Source organism: Meriones unguiculatus, chromosome 10, assembly GCF_030254825.1.
Source record: "Meriones unguiculatus strain TT.TT164.6M chromosome 10, Bangor_MerUng_6.1, whole genome shotgun sequence".
Taxonomy (NCBI): domain Eukaryota; kingdom Metazoa; phylum Chordata; class Mammalia; order Rodentia; family Muridae; genus Meriones; species Meriones unguiculatus.
The window spans coordinates 18,171,381-18,190,674 of NC_083358.1; the positions used below are offsets into that span (position 1 = coordinate 18,171,381).

General features: G+C 40.0%; 1 protein-coding gene across 3 annotated transcripts in view; it reads right to left on the reverse strand.

Annotated features, from left to right (window-relative positions):
* The window catches only part of Ap1g1 (adaptor related protein complex 1 subunit gamma 1), an 86,396-nt gene extending 67,710 nt beyond the window's left edge, over window positions 1–18,686 (reverse strand). For 2 of the 3 annotated variants that reach the window (XM_060392004.1, XM_060392002.1), the window contains exons 1-2: window positions 17,689–18,686; window positions 2,162–2,245 (exon numbers count right to left, since the gene is read on the reverse strand). The gene's annotated coding sequence lies outside the window, so the exon portion shown is untranslated. The remainder of the gene's footprint in view (window positions 1–2,161; window positions 2,246–17,688) is intronic. The other variant, XM_060392003.1, reaches the window with a different exon arrangement.
* Window positions 18,687–19,294: the final 608 nt, after the last annotated feature.

The following is a 19,294-nucleotide window of genomic DNA, read 5'->3' on the forward strand; positions in this document are numbered from 1 at the left end:
TATTTTTAAGAGATTTTTAGATGACAAGCAGACACAGGAAAGATAAAGGGAAGTTTTCAAACCTCATAGTATCATAACATGTCCCTCAGATATGGGAACTGCAAAGTTCTCAAACCTTTAAATGTATACTCTTGATGTCATCCATACACCTCAAAAATGGGATCTGTAATAGAAATGTGCTCCTCCATTAATTAAAGAAGAGACTTTAAGAAACTCTCCAGCCAAAATAATAAAACTGACCCAAGCCATCTAGAGAAAGCCTATAGACATAACAAAGCCTCTGTCCCAACAAATTAAAAATAAGGACATAGAATAGTCTCTAAAAATGTGTAAGAGTATTTGATGATCCTCTTACATATCATTCTATCTGCAATTTAATGTTAAAAGTATCATCCTTTGAGTGAATTAAAGTCTTTTCATTAATCAATACCATCAACCATATCCATAAAAGAAAAAAAAAATACTCCAAACTCTGCAGGACAGTGGTGGTGCACAACTTGGGAGGCAGAGGCTGGCAGATTTCTGAGTTCGAGACCCGTCTTGGTCTACAGAGCAAGTTCCAGGACACCCAGGGCTACATAGAAAAACCTGTAGACATACTAAGGATATTTAGTAATTCAAATGCTGATTTCTCTACTCCCCGCCCCCAATATATGGTTGCTATCTTTGTTCTGAGAATCTCCTATCTCAATGCTGTGTATACATTGCTCCCCAATTGTCCCCTGATTCGGCAATAAAGCAGCTTACAGGCAATTGCTGAGCAGGGGAGAGAATAGGGATGAACTTCCTGCCAGCCAGGAGAGGAGGAGTTAGAGGAGGAAGTAAGGGATTCAGCCACAGGCAGAGGTCCATAAGACACCAAGAGAGAGCAGCTAGAGGAGGAAAGCAATAAAGTACAAGTAATCTCCAGAACTTACTCTGGGGGAAGCAGATTAGCATAGAGGGTTAAGAGTAGAGTAACAGCCACTCAGTTAATGTGCTGTGAAGCTTGTTAAATTAATAATGAGTTTCAATTATTTGTGTGATAGCTGGGTTAAGAAAGAAACTGAGAAAGTTTTATAAAAATAACTGTAATAGAAACAACAACAACAAAAAAAAACCTAAGCAAGTAAAAAACAAAAAACTTCAAATTTCAATAAAAAGCAAGCACACTACATACTATGTACACAACTGAACCACAGTGACTAAGCTGGGAAATTTAGGCTCAGAAAGCTACAGGATCAGGTGCTTAATGAAGAAATTAAAGCTACTAATAGTTTAGTGTTGATGGGACTATGTTATGAAGTGTCATATAGTTCAAGAAAACAGAGAATACAAAAACATCATCAATACAAGGATTATTCAGATCCAAAATCAGTTTCATAACATAATATCTTTTCCTCCATGTTCAATGAGTCCCCCCTACCCCATAATGAAACATTTAGGAAAAGATTTATACCAAAAAAAAAAAAAGAAAGAAAGAAAGCAAAGTTTGCTCACTCTTTTTTATCGAAGATATTCCAAAAGGTTCTTGGGCTCAAATGGTCAATATATTTATCCTTAAAAACTTAAAAGTGAAACTGGATACAAACCTGTAATCCCAGCACTTAGGAAGTGAAGGCCAGAGGACTGGAAATTGAGGCAGCATTGGCTGAGAGACCCTGTCTCAAAAAGACCCCAAAAGAACTCAAAAGTCTAGTGAGGAAAACAGAATTTAAATTCCAACCATATACTAAAATGAAACAAACAGTGTCAATGGCAAAAAGAAGAAACTTTTCATACATTAAGTAAGTAAAATTTTGTCATGGCCAAAATAATTTAGTGTATTTGGGCCTTTTTTGTATTTTATGAAATGGCTTTCTACAGAATTCAGAGTTTTTCCAATTTTGTAAAGATAATGGAGGACAAAGACTATGCATGCTGATTTGTCCACTATGTCTGTCTAGCACAGCACCTCAATTACCAATGGTATTTTTGCAGCAAAAGACCAGTCATACCAAGAGAAAAAAATGTTAGCAACAAATTCATGCCTACTTGGGTCAGATTTTTCTAACATTGAAAGGATTATTAAAAACTGCTCATTTTCAGTGTCCTTGGATTTTTGTTGTTAACTTTAACTTCAAGCTTGAGAGACAAGAAATTGTAGACTGAGAGCTATAAATGATAACCTCAAATCCATTACCTGGGTTGAATCCTAGCTCCACCACTTAACAGCTTTGTGTCCTTGAACAAATGACTTAAACTGTGACATCTTCAGTTTCCTCATCTGCAAAATGTGGAGAAAGTACCTATCTCAAAAGGTTATTGTAAGAATTCAATATTACACATATAGAGTAAACACATAAAAGAACACATTCTAGTTGGCCACAATGGCTCACGCCTGTAATCCCAGCACTCAGGAGTCTGGAACAAAAGAACCAATTAAGTTTAAAGTCAGTCTGGGCTATGGTATACTAGAGAAACCCTGTTTGTTTTTTGTTTTTAAACCATTTTCTTTAAAAATACAACAGTGCAGAAAGGTCTAACTATACTCATGGAAAATATAAATGTCAACCCCAACACATGGCACATCTGTGAGCAGGGTCGGGGCAGGGGCAGCATGGGGTGAAGGATCTTCGGTAATATTTTCTTAAACAGATAATGGGTAAGTATTTATTATTGCTCACTACAATTATGAGTAAATATTTCATACTTAAAACTAAACTCAGGGGCTTAGGGAAAGAGATCATTCAGCAGAGTGCTTTCATGGCATAAGAAAAGCCTTGGGATTAACCTCCAATCCTGAAATAAAAAATTCCAAATTTAAATATGTCTAATTCATGATTAACTACTGTAATCACATTATCTGGAAAATATAAATTATCTGCTGTTGAGTTTTTTTGTTGTTGTTGTTTCAGGGTTTTGTTTGTTTGCTTGTTTCTGGTTTTTGTTTGTTTGTTTGTTTTTGTCTGTTTTTCAAGACAGGGTTTCTCTGGGTAGCCTTGACTGTCTTAGACTCACTTTGTAGGCCTCAAACTCACATCAATCTGCCTGCCTCTGCCTCCCTGTGTGCTGGGTTTAAAGGTATATGCCATCACACCCAGCTTAGTTTTAGGTTTTGTTTTGTTTTTAAAGACTTACTATTTATTATTTATACAGTATTCCGCCTGCACATATGCCTACAGGCCAGAATAGGGCACCAGATCTCATTCTAGATAGTTGTGAAGCCACCATGTGCTTGCTGGGAATTTAACTCAGGACTTCTGGAAGAACAGCCAGTGCTCTTAAGGAGCCATCTCTCCAGCCCCTTAGTTTGAGTTTTTTAGAGATATTTATGTGGCCATGACTCCAACTGGCTATACATTGCTGACCTTTAACTCCTAGTCCTCCTGCCTCTATTTCTACATGCACACATATAAGCTGGAATTATGGGTATGCACTACCATGCCACGCTTTACTTTTCAAAGTACTAAAGAGACCACAAATGGCTAGGGTTGTAGCTCGATGATCCAGCATATGGCAACTATTCACAAGACCCTGAGTTCAATCAACAACAACAAAAGAACAACAACAAAAAGTGCTGGAGAAATGGCTCACCAAGTGTGCTGGCTAGCACTATGCCAACTTGACCCACAAACTAGAGTTATCTGAATGGAGGCAACCTCAGTTGAGAAGATGCCTCCATGAGATCCAGCAGTCAGGCATTTTCTTAATTAGTGATCAATGGGGAAGGCCCAGCCCATTATGGATGGTTCCATCAGTGGGATGGTGGTCCTGGGTTCTATAAGAAAGCAGGCAGGCTGAAGAGATGGCTCAGAGGTTAAGAGCACTGGCTGCTCTTCCAGAGGTCCTAAGTTCAATTCCCAGAAACAACTACATGGTGGCCTCACAACCATCTATAATGAGATCTGGTGCCTTCTTCTGCCCTGCAGGCACACATGTAGGCAGAACACTCTCTATATAATAAATTTAAACAAACCTTAAAAAAAAAAAAAAAAAAAAAAAAAGGAAAGAAAGCAGGCTGAGCAAGCCAGTAAGCAGCACCCCTCCATGGCCTCTGCATCTGCTCCTACCTCCAGGTTCTGTCCTGTTTGAGTTCCTGTCCTGACTTCATTCGATAAACCAGCACTATAGAAATGTAGGCCAAATAAACCCTTTCCAACTTGCTTTTCAGTCATGGTGTTTCAGTCACAGCAATAGAAACCCTAAGACCCCAGGTAAGAGCACCCACTGTGCCAAACACGAGGACCAGAGTTCAGATCTCAATCTCAGCTTTGAAAAGCCCCAGACAGCATACTCATGACTGTAACCTCAGCACTGATTACGGAGGGTAAAGACAGCAAAGACAAGGAAAAAATTGGGTTTGCTGGCCACCAGCCTATTCAAAAAGACAGTGACTGTGTTCCAGGTTCAGTGAGAAAATATGTCCCAAAGGAGTAAGGAGAACAGTAAGTTCTACTTATACATCTGACTATCAGTCTCTCTCTGTCTCTCTCTCACTTGCTCGACAGCTCATAAGCACGCACACACCAAGAGGAGAAAGGGAATTGAGGCTATCTAGTATGCTAGCAAAAAGCATTCAATGCCTTTCTAAGGTCCTAAACCTAACTTCAATTTGCTGAACTCCTGATTCTCATGTCTAATCCCACTTGTTTTTTTCAGTGTTGGAAAATCAAACCTAGGGTTCCTTACATGCTAGGTATGCATTACATTACATCTTCAAACTGTAAAATTTCATTTTAGAATTTTTTTTTTTGAGACAGGATCTCACTCTGTAACCCAGACTAGAACTAAAATCCATCCCCACCACCACAACGTGCTGGGATCACAGGTATACAAAGCCATTTCGAAAATGTTCTGTCCAAAATACTCATGTGAAATTGGGTTTTGGAGCGTAAACTAAATGAGCTTATTTTAGATATTCAAAGAGTACTTAAAACTATAAGCACAGCGCACACATATACACTCACACACACACACAAGATGGGTGAGTGCTTACAGCACTGCCTGCTTTTCCAGAGGACCAAGCTTAATTCCAAGCACCCACATCGAAGCTCACAACTCTAACTCAGGTTCCCGGGGATCCAACGCCCTCTTCTACACACACTGTGGTACAGACATACATGCAGGCAAAACACCCATACACATAAAGTAAAAATGAGTAAATCCTGGGAGGGAAAGGAAAAAAAAAAAACCCTCACGAAATTACTGATAAACTCAGAAAAAAAAAAAAAGCTGAATAATCTTCTGTTTCGATTCCCCTAAAATTTATCACCCAAATGAAGAAAACACTCAGTTTCCAAAATCTATAGAACTACATCTGGGATAAAGAGCCCCTCAAGGAGTAACCCCATTCTCAAGCCAGGAGCACCATTTCGTCCCGTGATATGCTCATTTCCTCACTCCAAGATTCCCCAAGACTACGTTCTCATATGTTCACCTTTAGCTCATTCTCACCTCTGAAGTATGAGCCAAAGAAATACTGTTCTTATTGAATCTGGAATAGTAAAATAGTCTTATCTAAAGAATATGTATTTGTCTTTCAAAGCACATGCAGTGAAGGTGTACCGGCTGCTCAGCTTCAGAAAAGGGCAGTCAGGATTCAGCCTGGTTCCTGGCCCAGATTACTTTCTTCCTGCATCAGAACTCTCCACCTGCTGAGGGCTCTGAGCTACTGACAGGCAAAAGTCAAGAACATAAAACCAAAAGGTTGAAGTTCCTATGGCTACAAGGTCATTCATCTCCTCAACAAGAGGGTTTTGCCTGAATAAGTCTTTCTCGCTAAACACTGAAAAAAGACTTGAGTAAAAGAATGAGACTGTATTTTCCTTTGCCACTAATTCCTACATAATATCCAGTCCTGGACTTCGCGACTAAGACCTGAGAGACTACGTTCACCAGGCAAAATCCTCCATACTTTCCCTCTGGCATCTCCAACCGGTCTATACTTTCGTGTTACATGTTATACAAAACCCCCTTGCCAGATATTTCATATGCATAAATAAATTAATGTATTTACAAACTGCAAAATACTATGACTGGAGCAGAACACTAAAAAAAGTTAAACAAATAGGGTTAGAAGAAGGCAAGAGTGGTCTGTATATGCTATGTATATGTGTGCAACTGCCATATTATTTATTTGTTTGTTTGTTTAGTTATTTATTTATATAATTTTTAAAAGAAAGAAAGCCAAGCGGTGGTGGCATACACCTTTGATCCCAACAATAGGGAGGCAGAAACAGGCAGATCTCTAAGTTTGAGGCCTTCCTGGTCTACAAAGCAAGTCCAGGACAGCCAAGGCTACACAGAGAAATCCTGTCTCAAACAAAAAAAAAAAAAGGAAGAAGAGAGAAGGAAGAAGGGGCTAGAGCTCAGCTGGTAGAGCACTTGCCTAACATGAACAAAGCACCATGCAAAGCAGGCATGGGGGAACAGGCATGTCCCAAACAGGATCAAAGCTCAGAAATTCAAAGTCAGAGGACAGACAGATGGCTCAGTGGTTAAGAACAATGAATGTTTTTCCAAAGGACCAAGGTTCAGTTTGAATCAACAGCTTATAACCATCTGTCACTCCAGTCCAATTGTCCTCTTTTGGCCTCCTCAGGTACCGGACACACACAGTCATACATACATGCAGGCAAAAATACTCATACACATAAAATAAAATAAAAAATTTTCAAAAGTGCAAAGCAAGCCTAATCTATATGAGACACTGGTTCAAAAAAAAATAGAATTTTTCTTTCTAGTATCTTTTAGTGTCTTAGTGCTTTTCTTAGGCAGTGGAGAATGAGGTGAGACTGTAGGAAGCACGAATACTTATTTCCTCAAATAAAGAAACTTGTTTTTAAAAGTAAGGCCTAGGGCTAGAGAGATGGGCTTAGCAGATAAAAGCACTGTCTGCTCTTCCAGAGGTCCTGAGTTCAATTCCTAGCAACCACATGCTGGCTCACAACCATTTATACTGGAATCTGATGCCCTCTTGTGGCATGCAGGCAAACACACAGACAGAACATTAATAATTAGATAGACAGACAGACAGACAGATAGAGAGATAGATGTGAGGTCTGCAGAGCTAAGGAAGGTCAGTATCAGAATGTTACTAAGTCAGTGAGATGGCTCAGCAAATAAAAGGTGCTTACTGCCAAGCCTAAGACCTGAGTTTGATTCCTGAGACTCACAATGTAGAAGGAGAGCACCAACTCCCCAAAGTTCCACTGACCTCCACCATGTACACCACAGCAGCCATGCACCACCACCCCAAAACACACACACAGATAGATAGATAGATAGATAGATAGATAGATAGATAGATAGATAGATAGATATAAGATAGATAGACAGACAAATAAGATAGGTGAGCACAGGCTGGAGAATGGTTCAGTGGGTAAACAGCACTTGCTGCTATGTTAAAGGAACTGAGTTCAGTTCCCAGCACTCTCATCAGGTGGCTCATAATCGCCTTCCTCTTAGCTCAAGGGGAATCAGACACCCTCCTTCTCACTGTCTCAGAAATCCATGCACACATGCAATGCATTCACACAGACATACACCCATCCACGTAAAAAAAAAATAACAATAAAAATAAAATATTAAAATAATATTCAGACCAAGGACCCAAGGTAGGATTAGGCAGGATTCCCAGCACCCACATGGGCATTCTCAACCATCACTAACTCCAGTTTCAAGGGATCTGGTTCCCTCTTCTTGCCTTTTCGTGAACCTGGCATGCAAACTGCACACATAACACAAATGCATGAAAAACACTTATACACATAAAAATAAATTAAGATTATTGTTTCACTAAGAACTTAAATATCCTTGAATCACAGGGTTAGTTTATCCGGTTTCACATGATTCAATGCACAACACTAAAGTTTAACTTTATATGCTGTAGTTTCCAGCTCAAAATACAACTTCCTAATTATTAATCACTCTCTCAAGTTCCTCAACACCCAGAGTAACCTCCATACAAGACATGGTGCACTGTGGAAAACAGACACAAGAAGTTCAAATGAAGAACACAGTGCCCTGTGAATTACAGTACTGTAATTCTGACTCTCAGCTTGGTCAGTTTGGCCTGAATCATCCCTAGGTAAACTACTAAAATAGAAAGTCTGCTCTTCAAAGCAAAGGAGTATGTGGTAGAATTGTATGTAAGCACACCCTGTGTAGGGCAGCTAGTCGGCATCCCTCTAAGAGGTCTGAAGTTCAAATCTTCCTTAACTGCCAAGCAATTCTTTATGTTCAACTTGTTCATACCAAAATTTAACATATCTTAAATTTTAAAAAAAGACAATAAATTCAAGCATACTACCAAACAACTGAATAGCATTAAGCTGCATGAACAGCACCAAAGGTCGAGTACACAGCAATAAGTACACCAGGTAAATAACAAATTTTCCACTATGAAGCAACTGTTATTTACAATTCTCCAAGCAGAATTTAGCGGTGTCTGGTAAAAATATAAGTGCCTTTTTCTTTTTTCTTTCTTTTTAAAGACAAAGTCTCACTATGTAAACTCACAGAGATCTCTAAGTCTCTGCCTCCAGAGTGCTGGGATTAACGTCATCAGATACCACTCTAGGCCTAGAATTTACCTTGTTAATCAAAACAAGTTAAGGGGAACCAGGAATAAAGCAAAATCATACGCTTTCAACTTTAGTAAAATGTCATTCATTCCACAAGACTTAAAGAAGAGTATTTTCCTATAGGATGAAAGTAGAAATATCAAAGTTATTTCATAATAACATTTCAAGCCAGGCATGGTGGTGCACGCCTTTAACTCCAGAACTCGGGAGGTAGGGGCAGGTGAACCTCTGAGTTTCAGGTCAGCCTGGTCTATAGAGGTGGTTCCAGGACAGCCAAGACTACACAGAGAAACCTTGTCTCAAAAAACAAAAATAATGTAAAATTGCTCTAGTCTATACTCCATGAATCCAAGTTCTGTTACATCTGTATATCCAAGAGAAATGCAGAAAAATGTAGCATAGTATTAATTTTAACACATTTCTAATCATTAGCTTACTAGAAGTGGACAGAAAAAGAGTTAAAAAGAGTAGTAAAACAGCTAGAATAAATTCAGTAAGAGAGGCAAAGAAACTGCGTGAAGAAAATTATAAAATCTAGGGAATAATTATTTAAAAAGGAAAACAAAGTGTCACCCTGAACAAATGTCAAACCTCCAAAATTAACGCATGACTATAATGCAACTCAAGCAATGTCACTTTTTTGGTTTTCCAAATTATTTTCAATCCACAGACAATAAAAATAAATGCTTAAGAATAGCTAAAGATGGAAAAGCCTAACAAAATAATTATCTATATAAAGTTAGTATGCCTTTTAAGTTTCAGGACAGCAAAGTAGTATAAGATGGCTCAGCAGATAGGAGCACTTGCTGCCCAGTATGATGACCTGAGTTCAAGCCCTGGGACTCACAAAAGAGAAAACTGATTCCTGCAAATTGTCCTCTGATATACACAATACATACACACCCACTAATTAAAATGGGGAGCAAAGAAAAGACACTAGGGAAAGAAACAAAACAATAAAATAGAAATGTAAAGCATAACGAGTGACATAATTAATTGAGGAAAAAATTATTTTAGTCTTGGCACAGCTGGCTTTCTAAATAAGTCAGATAAAAGTCTATACTGACACAGCATTGTGACTTACACTTTGTAATCCCAACATACTGAAGGCTGAAGAAGTGAAGTCAGCCAGTGACATCCTAAGTTCTGGGCTAGCCCAGACTACAGAGTGAGATCCTCCCTCAGAGAAAAACAAGCCCCATCTCACACCGTCTATTAACTCCATGTTATTCCAGGACTAAGTAAACCATTCTTTTCTCAATTACCTCACCTGTCACCTGACAATAAAAATATATTAAAAAGGAAAAAAAATTTGGGGGGAGAGGTTTAAACACATAACTCAGTACATGAGTGCACGTGCTGCTCTTCCAGAGAACCCAAGTTCCCAGCACTCAGGTTCAGCAGTTGTACCATCCACCTGTAATCCAACTCCAGAAGAGCCAACACTCTCTTATGGCTTCCATGGGCACATGCAAACTACTATACTGACAAGTAATTCATAATAAAATCTAAAATATACTTCTATTGGACCTAAAATCCCATGTTAGAGATTCTGGTCATAGAATAAAAAATATCAGCAAACACAGTAGCATCTACAAGTATATTTATTGTAGCACTGTCTATAGTGACAAAAATGTGGGAATGATAGCTAGAGATAGCCCAGTGGTTAGGGCACTTGCTGCTTTCGCAAATGATCTGGGTTTGGTTTCCAGCACCACATGGAGCTTAGAACCATCTAAAACTCCAGTTCAGGGAACCCAACGCCCTCTTTGACCTCGAAGGCAGGCACTAGGCATATATGTGGTATACATATACACACACACAAGTAAAACATTCATACATAAAAATAACAAATAAATCTTTTTTTTAAATTTGGAAATTACCTAAATGCCCACAGGAAAATACTCAAATAAACTATGGTCTAGCAAGTGATGGTGGCACACCCTTAATCCCTCACTCAGGAGGCAGAGGCAGAGCAATCTCTGTGGCTCTGAGGCTAGTCTGGTTTACAGGGCTTTTCAGGACAACCAGAAATAAATAAATAAATAAATAAATAAATAAATAAATAAATAAACCAGAAATAAATAAACAAACTAGGCTCTATCTATGCTATAAATCATAATGGAGCTGTTTAAAAGATCATGATGGAAATATACCTACTGACCTCAATATGTTATGAGAGACTTTTTATGGAGTAATACGGTTCGATCTTTCTTTAGTAAGGATGACTCCTACATACACACATTTATGTCAACATAGTATTTAAGAACCCTGAAGAATGCACATCTTCTGGACAAAGCTGTTGGAGAGGAACCATGGAAGACTGAAGGAAATCAGTAGGTTTCTTAAGAGCCTTTCAATTTTGTTACTATAATAGATTATATTATTTTCTTGATTAAAAATAAAACCAGGCTTAATGGACACACCTTTAATGACAGCACTTTGTGCATTTGAGGCCAGATGAGTCGACATACCAAGTTCCAGGCCAACCATGGCTACAGTGAGACTGTCTCAAAAAAAAAAAAGATGAAAAATAATTTTTAATTTCCAAATCATAAAAGTATATTATTAAAACTGAGGGAGCTGGGCACTTGGAAGGCAGAGGCAAGCAGTCTCTGAGTTCAAGGCCAACCTAGTCTACATAGCGAGAGCCAGGGCAGCCAAGGCTACAAAATGAGACCCTAGCTCAAAAACAAAACAAGGAAGGAAGTCAATAACTTATCAGTGAACTACCAACACATTCACTGTTGGGAAAGAGACTGTACAACTCTCAGTAAAACTACTAGCTTTCTTGACAAAATGAATTACAAAACAAACCCTGAAAAGAAAGAAGGGTAGTGAGATTTCTTTACTGCCACTTGAAGCTTCTGATGGGTAAATCAGAAAGAATCCCTGTCAATGTCAACTTCAGAATTAAACATCTAAATACCTAAACATTTCAAAGATACACAGACACAATTACTTGCTTGCTTTCTGTTTTGTTGCTGGTGTTTACACATTAGAAATAGCTTTTAAATTTTTTAAACACTTATGTTGAGAGAGAAGGGTATACATGTGAAGATCAGAAAACAACCTAGTCTCCTTCTACCTTTACATGGTGACAGGGATCAGAGCAAACTTAGGTCACCAAGCTTGTATAGCAAACACCTTCACCCACTGAACAACCCCACCAGCCTGAGAAGTAAGTTTGTAACAAAGAAGGCTTTTTGGATTAGTAAGACTATTCAACAAACTATACCATCGTGTACTGAGCTAAAAACAAAACTTTTACTGTCAATTTCAATGTAATTTTTATGTCTGATTTTGATGTTTGTAAATGTCCTATTCTCTCAGTGTGTTACAGCTGATAAAAGCTATTTTGTATACTTGAGGACAAACCTTTTTACTGGCAGCTCTTCCTGTCACAAGAAACCTACAGTAGATTCCTGTAACTAAGTCAAGACTCTGGCTGTCTAGACTGGACCAATGACTGTATTGTTCAGAGGACCTGAACAAGTCTATACTATTTTCATTCATAACATCCATTCGGAGTGCAAGGCATTGTATTGTATATGCCACAAATTTGAATTTTGGTTTTCTAGAAACTCAAAAAATAAAAACAACTTAGCATGCACTAAAAAAAAAAAAAAAAATCTGTCCCACTCCCTTATCTGAAGCAAAGTTGTGTTCCTATAATGGGGTAGAGGAGGAGCAGAGGAATGGCTTTTCCAGATGAAAGAAAAGCATTACAAGTATAGTTGCACTATAACACTAAAAATTATTATGAAGTACTGGCATAGCATCCCATGTCTTTAATTCTGGCACTCAGGAGTCAGAGGCAGGTGAATCTCTGTGATTTCCAGGCCAGTCTCGGCTACATAGTGAGTTCCCGGACAGAAAGGGCTGCACAGTGAGACCCTATCTCACAAACATAGATAGATGGATGTATGGATGGATGAAAAGAGGATGGATGGATAAATAAAGAGACTGATAGACAGAATAAATAAATAAATAAATAGTAGCCAGAAAACAGCAAAGTTCAGTGTGTGAAAAAAAAATAGTACAATCAAACAGCAAAAATAATCACATGAACTCTGCCTATGCCCATATGTATGTACACATTAATTAACATTAGCTGGCTAATGCGGATTCAACAACTTTGACAAGTGGATTGTTGTTTTTCCTCATTTCTAAACCTTTCAAACTTTCACATTCCTAGTAACTAAAACTTATGCCAAATTAAGTATTTTGTATTATTCCTTCAGAGGAAAAAAAAAAAAAAACAGCTTGCAGGTATTTTCTAGGTAGAAATTACATTCCTTTTTTCACTTTTCCCTGCCTTCATTGAAATGAAATTTCCTACACAAACACTCATACTCATACACTCAAACACACACACACACGCACACACACACATTCCTATTCTGAAAAAAGCCTAGTTACAGATTGTCAAAATATTCAAAACAAGAAATATGAATTTATAAAAACGAGTATGTTCTCTCTTTGCTATGGCTGTTGTTATGGTTAGATACAGAGTCCAGTTATAAACTAGTCCTAGCAGGCATGACATCTGCTATGCAGATCAGGCTGGTCTAAAATTTGCAATGATCTTCATACCTCTGCTAGATTACAGGCAAGAGCTACCACACCTAGCCTAAGAAACTGAGTAAGACAGAGCCCAAAAGCAAAGGCCTGTAACCCTTGGTCTAGGGAGGCTAAAACAAAGAGATCATAGGTTTAAGGACACCTGAGATACACAGTAAGACCTTGTCTCAAAAACAAATAAAGGGGTGCTGCAGAGATGGCTCAGTGGTTTAAAGCACTAGCATTCTTTCAGAGGACCAGGGTTCAATTCCCAGCACCCACATGGCAGTTAACAATTGTCTGTAACTCCAGTTCCAGGGTTTTTGACACCCTTACACAGTCATACATGCAAGCAAAACACCAAAGAATGTAAAATAAATATTAATTACTACAATAAAATAAATTAAAGAAGCCAGGAAGTCGTGGCACACACCTTTAATCCCAACACTCAGGAGGCAGAGGCAGGTGGATTGCTGTGAGTTCAGGCCAGCCTGGTCTATAGGGGGAGTTCCAGGGCAGCCAAAGCTACACAGAGAACCCTGTCTCAAAAATACCAAAAAAATAAAATAAAAAAATTAACAAAATGAAGGACCAGAAAGATGGTGTAGCAGTTAAAAGCCCTTGCCAAGCAAGATGGCCTGAGTTCATGCTTCAGTATCTAGGAACAAAGCATATTTGGCTCATCTGTAATCCCGGTATGAAAGGCAGAAATAGAAAAGACTGCCTCAACATGCTAGAAGGCAAGAACTCTCAAAAGCTGCCCTCTGTAAGCTAGAGAGATGGCTCAGAAGTTAAGAGCATTGGCTGCTCTTGCAGAAGATCTTGGTTTGATTCCCAGCACTCAAATGGTAACTCACAACTGTGTAACTCCAAATTATGTATTTCATGGGCACCAAGTACACAGATATCATACAAGAAAAACACCAATACAAATAAAATATAATTTTTGTTTAATTTTAAGTTGTCTTCTGACCTCCACACTCTCACATAACATAAATATGCATGCACTCAGGAATACGTACACAAAATAACAATTTTACATATAAAGTGATAAATAATAGAGATAAAAGTAATGGAGCTTTGGGTTTTTTGTTTTGTTTTGTTGGTTTTTCAAGATAGGGCTGTCTGTGTATTTTTGGCTATCCTTGACAATCGGGGAGGCAGAGGCAGGAGGATCTCTATGAGTTCAAGGCCAGCCTGGTCTCAGTCTAGGACAGCCAGAGCCATACCCTATCTCAAAAAAGTTAAACAAATACATAAATAAATAAACAAATAAACAAATAAATAGAATAAATATTAAAGCACCTAAAACAGCTAAACAAACTGGTAGCATTTAACTGTTTAAGGATGCAAGCAGGCTTTTATTTTTTATTTATTTATTTTTTTGACCAGCACATGCCTGGAGCTCCCTAGAGGCCAGAGTCAGATCCCTGAAACTAGTGTCAAGGATGGTTGTGAGCCTCCATATGGATGCTAAGAACCAAATCAAACCTTGATCCTCTGGAAGAGCTGCCCAGGGCTCTACCAATCATCTCTCCAGGACCCATAAAGGTTTTATTTTTACATTCTCTTCAGCTAAATCTAAGAGTTTTCACGTTTTAATCAGTTATGCCCTACTATATACACAAAAATTTAAATTGCTATCAAATGCAAATAAACGGATTAAACATTTTGAAATCTGTCTTGATCTGTAGATTCCAATCCAACTTTTTAAATTAAAAATAAAGCTTTGGAAGAACTCATTTGACCTTATGTTTGCATAAAGAGTTTTTACTGATTCACTTAAAACTATTTGGGGTTTTATCTTCTTTGTATACTGTTTAGTTTTACAACTTTTGGGTTTAGACTTTCTGGGAGGTGGGGGAGGATAGAAACTATAGCTTTAAGTATGCCAGGCTAACACTGAGTTACATCCCACTACCTAGCTTTCTAAAATAATCCTGGGTGAAATATCAGTAAGGCACTACTGGCAATTTCTGCATTTTACAGGTTCATGCTAAATAAAATCCACCCTCAGATTATATAATTGCTGCCAGCAAAACAGACTGGATCAAAAAACATGTAACTTCACAAAAGAAATAAATGGAGCTTGATAGACCCTGGAGTGGTACACACCTGCAGTCTCAGGAATGGGAAGGTAAGACAAGTAGCCAAGTTCTAGGCCAGCCTGAACTACATAGGAAGACTGTCTCGAAAAACAAAAGCTGGGCCTGGACTGATGGCACAGACCTGTTAATCTCAACTATTCAGAAAATGTAGGAGGATCACAAGTTATATCCAGCCTGAGCAACTGAGCAAAACCATGTTTAAAAACAAACAAACAAACAAACAAAACAGGGGAGCGGAGAGGTTAGGAAGGGAGGAAGGGAGGGAGGGAGGGAGGGAGGAAGGAAGGAAGGAAGGAAGGAAGGAGGAAAATAAATGAAAGTTTATTAAACACAATCGTTAACTTCTAGCTCAATTCTCAACAGCCAAGACATTCATATATGTGCTGATCACAGAATAGCACTTTGCTAATAATTTGTTTAGCAAAAAGATACTTTCTCCAGGGAAACTGCTAATCATCTAAGAATGAATGACATTTAAATCCTTGTAGGTTATAGCATGACATGAGCAGTTAAAATAACTTTTGATAGCTCTTTCAATACTTGTTCAAAAAGTGAATTCAAAACCAGAACATTTCAGTAGTAAAGTACGAGAAGATACATGCTGAGTGCTTTTAAAAGCAAAACAAAACTGAGTAACTTCAGAGCACAGAGAACTCATCAGTAATAAACACAGTCCTGAAGGAGCTCCTTAAAACAAATAACAAGAGCACAGAATATTCACACTGAAAATACTGTCCTCTTTGACACTGCATGAACTGTAAAGAATTTACCTGTAGTTTCATTTCAAAAGTTTAATAAGAATAAAGCAGAGGGCTGAAGAGATGGCTCAGCGGTTAAGTGCACCTACTGCTCTTAGAAAAAACATAGATTCAGTTCCCGGCACCCACATGGCAGCTCACAACTGCCTGTAAGTCCATTTCCAGGGGATCCACATACCCTCTTCTGACTTCCACTGGTACCTGGCAGGCACATGAGGCATATGCAGGCAAGACATTCACACACATTACAAAAAAAAAAAAAAACTTCTAAAAAAATTAAATAAAGCATCAATATAAAGTTTACAAGCATTGGGAGATTTGCTTTGTTCAAGTTATAAACTTAGGTTTTGAGTCACTTAACTGTGATCTCAAAGTTACCTCCTTTGCAGATGTAAAAACCTAGGCTGGGATAAAATGGGGGTGATTCAACCACATTCACCTAACTTGAAATGTAGGAAATAATCAATGAATTATTGTGAAATGATTTTTATTCAAGCACACTGGACAGCAAATAAACTTTGAGAATTAAGTAATGAGGCTATCAATACTTCGAGGATCCACAGGTTTCAAACCAAAACTTAAGTATATAGTCTGGCAAATACTACGGTCAACAATGGAAATGGATGCTTAAAATCTAGCTACCCTGAGAAAAGTCAACATACGAAGCCAGCAAAGGTCATTACTATCCAAACACCTCAGAGGTAGGGTCACTAAGAGATCATTCAGCTCATTCTTCTGTTAACTAATCCCTACAGGAACCAAAAAGTTATTTTCCTTTCTACCTACGTCAGATTATTATTCTCCAAGGGCAGATTTCCGTGCTCAAGCAGATATAACACCAAAAGAAAAAGAGAAAAAGAAAAAGGTAGAAGTGCGTGCCCAAAAGCTCAGCTTTCAGAACAGAGAGGAAATCCAGAAAGTATTTCGACAGCTCCTTCCCACCTAAAGCCGCTTGGCCTGCTTCAAACCCATTTACTGCTGAAATACACCCTAGGTGGTTCGACGACTCTCCAACACCAAGCCCTGACTTGGTCGGGAAGCATAACCGACGCTTGCAGGCAATGAGGAAGATCTTGAAAATTACTGGAAACTGACGTCCGCAGAACCAAGAGTTGAGAGGAGAGTGAACAGTGCCGTCGCAGGTGAGTTTAAAAAGGAAAGGGGGAAAAAAAAAGGCGGAAATTTTTGGATCAGAAGTTAGTTGGAAGGTTAGAGAGAGGCGAGGCCGACGTCCGACTCTGAGCGGACGGCACTGCGGGTTCAGGCAGCATTACCCCTGCCTGTGAAAATGCTCAGAGTTCTCAGATCTGACCCGAGTCCACGACACAAGAACGCTGATACGTGGCTCGGAGAGGACACGCGGGGGTGGGGCCCGCCCGCTAAACCCCAGGCTCTCTGAACGAGCTTTCAAAGGAGGCTCGCAGCCCGGTAAAGTCAATGGGTTCAAGGAGGCCTGCACGGGCCAGGCAACGCCAAAGTAGGGGAAGCGGCCGCGCACCCGGGCGGCGGCTCTGAAGCCTCCAAGGGCCGGCCCTCAGGGAGTCCGAGCAAGCCCTGGGCTCCCCGGTCCCTCCGGACCCGACCTGGGTCCCCCTCTCCCCCCACAGGCTGAGACCGGACCCCTGGGACTGACAGGGGGTTTCCGGCCGAACGCTCGCAGCTGCGGCGGAGCCAAAGACACAACCTGCTCTCAGTGCCGCAAGTGACACTCACCGGCCCGAAACCTCGAATGAAACCAGCAGCTTCGGGGGCGGCGGCAGCAGTGGCAGCAGGAACCGAACATCCAAAATGGCGGCTCCCTCGGCCTCACCACCGCTACCGCAGGCGGAGGGATCCCGGGCAGGGACGGAGTTTCTAACTCAGTTCTCGCGCTCTCGAGAAGACGTCGCCACCCAGCTCCCTCTCCTCATCGACTCCGCATGCCCTGGGCTGCGACCTCTCCTGTTTCCCACCTCGGAAGACCCGAGAACTCGGACCCTGCCGAGGACTATTTGCCAAGGAGGAGGCGACTGCGCCTGGCAGAGCGACGCAAAGCGTAGCAAGGGTCGGGGCTGTCACTGATGACGCTAGACGCGGCTGCCGAGTCACCGCTGCGATGAGTCTGAGCTAGAAAGATCCGGCTGAACCCGGAGTCGGCGCACTTTGGTTCCGCTCGGCAGCGGGGTCGGGGTAGCTGTGCAACGCGGAAACGGTGAAGCCACCTGACGGGGCGGAGCCCGGCAAGGTAGTTGGAGCCCAGAGGCAGGTGGAAGGAAACGCAGGAGACTTAACCAGGGTGTAGTCCGAAAGAATTCTAAGTTGTTCTGGTCCACCTTTGAGTCCTTAGCTTTCTGTCCAACTTCGAAGCATACTCCAAGTGGTCTTAGAGGCTGTGGCTTTATGGTATGTTCTTAAAGACTTTACAAACAGGTGGAAGATGAAACAGAAGAATGGATTCCAAGCACAGCACCACCCGTTGTGCGTTCAGTTCCCTCCTATGGGAAAAGAGAATCTGGACAAATGACAGCTAAAACTCTTCCAGAACAGGTTTTCAATCTATGACTGAATGAACTAATAACCTGGGCCAAAGAAAGTCTAACTAGACAGTCCCTGGCGTGATAAATAATTGCTAACTTGTGACAAGTCTTTTCCATGTGAACCTAGAGATCCTTGATATCTTGGCCCATTTAAAGGAAAGGTGACCTACCTAAAATAAAATATTTCCGATAGCTTGCCAACGAAGTCGTCCGGGATGTGAATAAAACACAGCACTAGGCTGAATGCCAAAGACTAAGCCCCAATCTTGAATTTGAGACTTGAGTGTCATAAACAGGAAGTTGCACCTTTTTCCTTAGGCATTCGTTTTTTCATGCAAGGATTTCAAAATACTTTACAGACGTTGCACTGAGTATGTCTCGCTGTACAATTTTGACCTTGAATTTCTAGGGCATGTCAAGTGTCTGGAAAGAAAGGACGCAAAGGGCCTGATCAATTTTTTATTAAATATTGGTACCACATTGTTCATAAGGCGGTGTCATATGTACAACCTAGCCCCCTAAGCAATCTCTTAGGTCAAAGAAAGTAACCCAGTTTTACAAATAAAGAGACTTAAGACAAAGCCAGTAGATCATTGTGAGTTCGAGGCCAGCCTGGTCTACAAAGCAAGTGGAAGACAGCCAAGGCTACACAGAGAAACTGTCTTGGGGAAAAGAAAGACTTAAGACTTCAGTGAACCTATTACTGTCTCCCACACTGGATTCTTCAGTAAGATGCCATTAGAAAACCCACCACAGCCCAAACACAAATTCCAACCCAGAGCTACAGGTTTAGAGAACAGAAT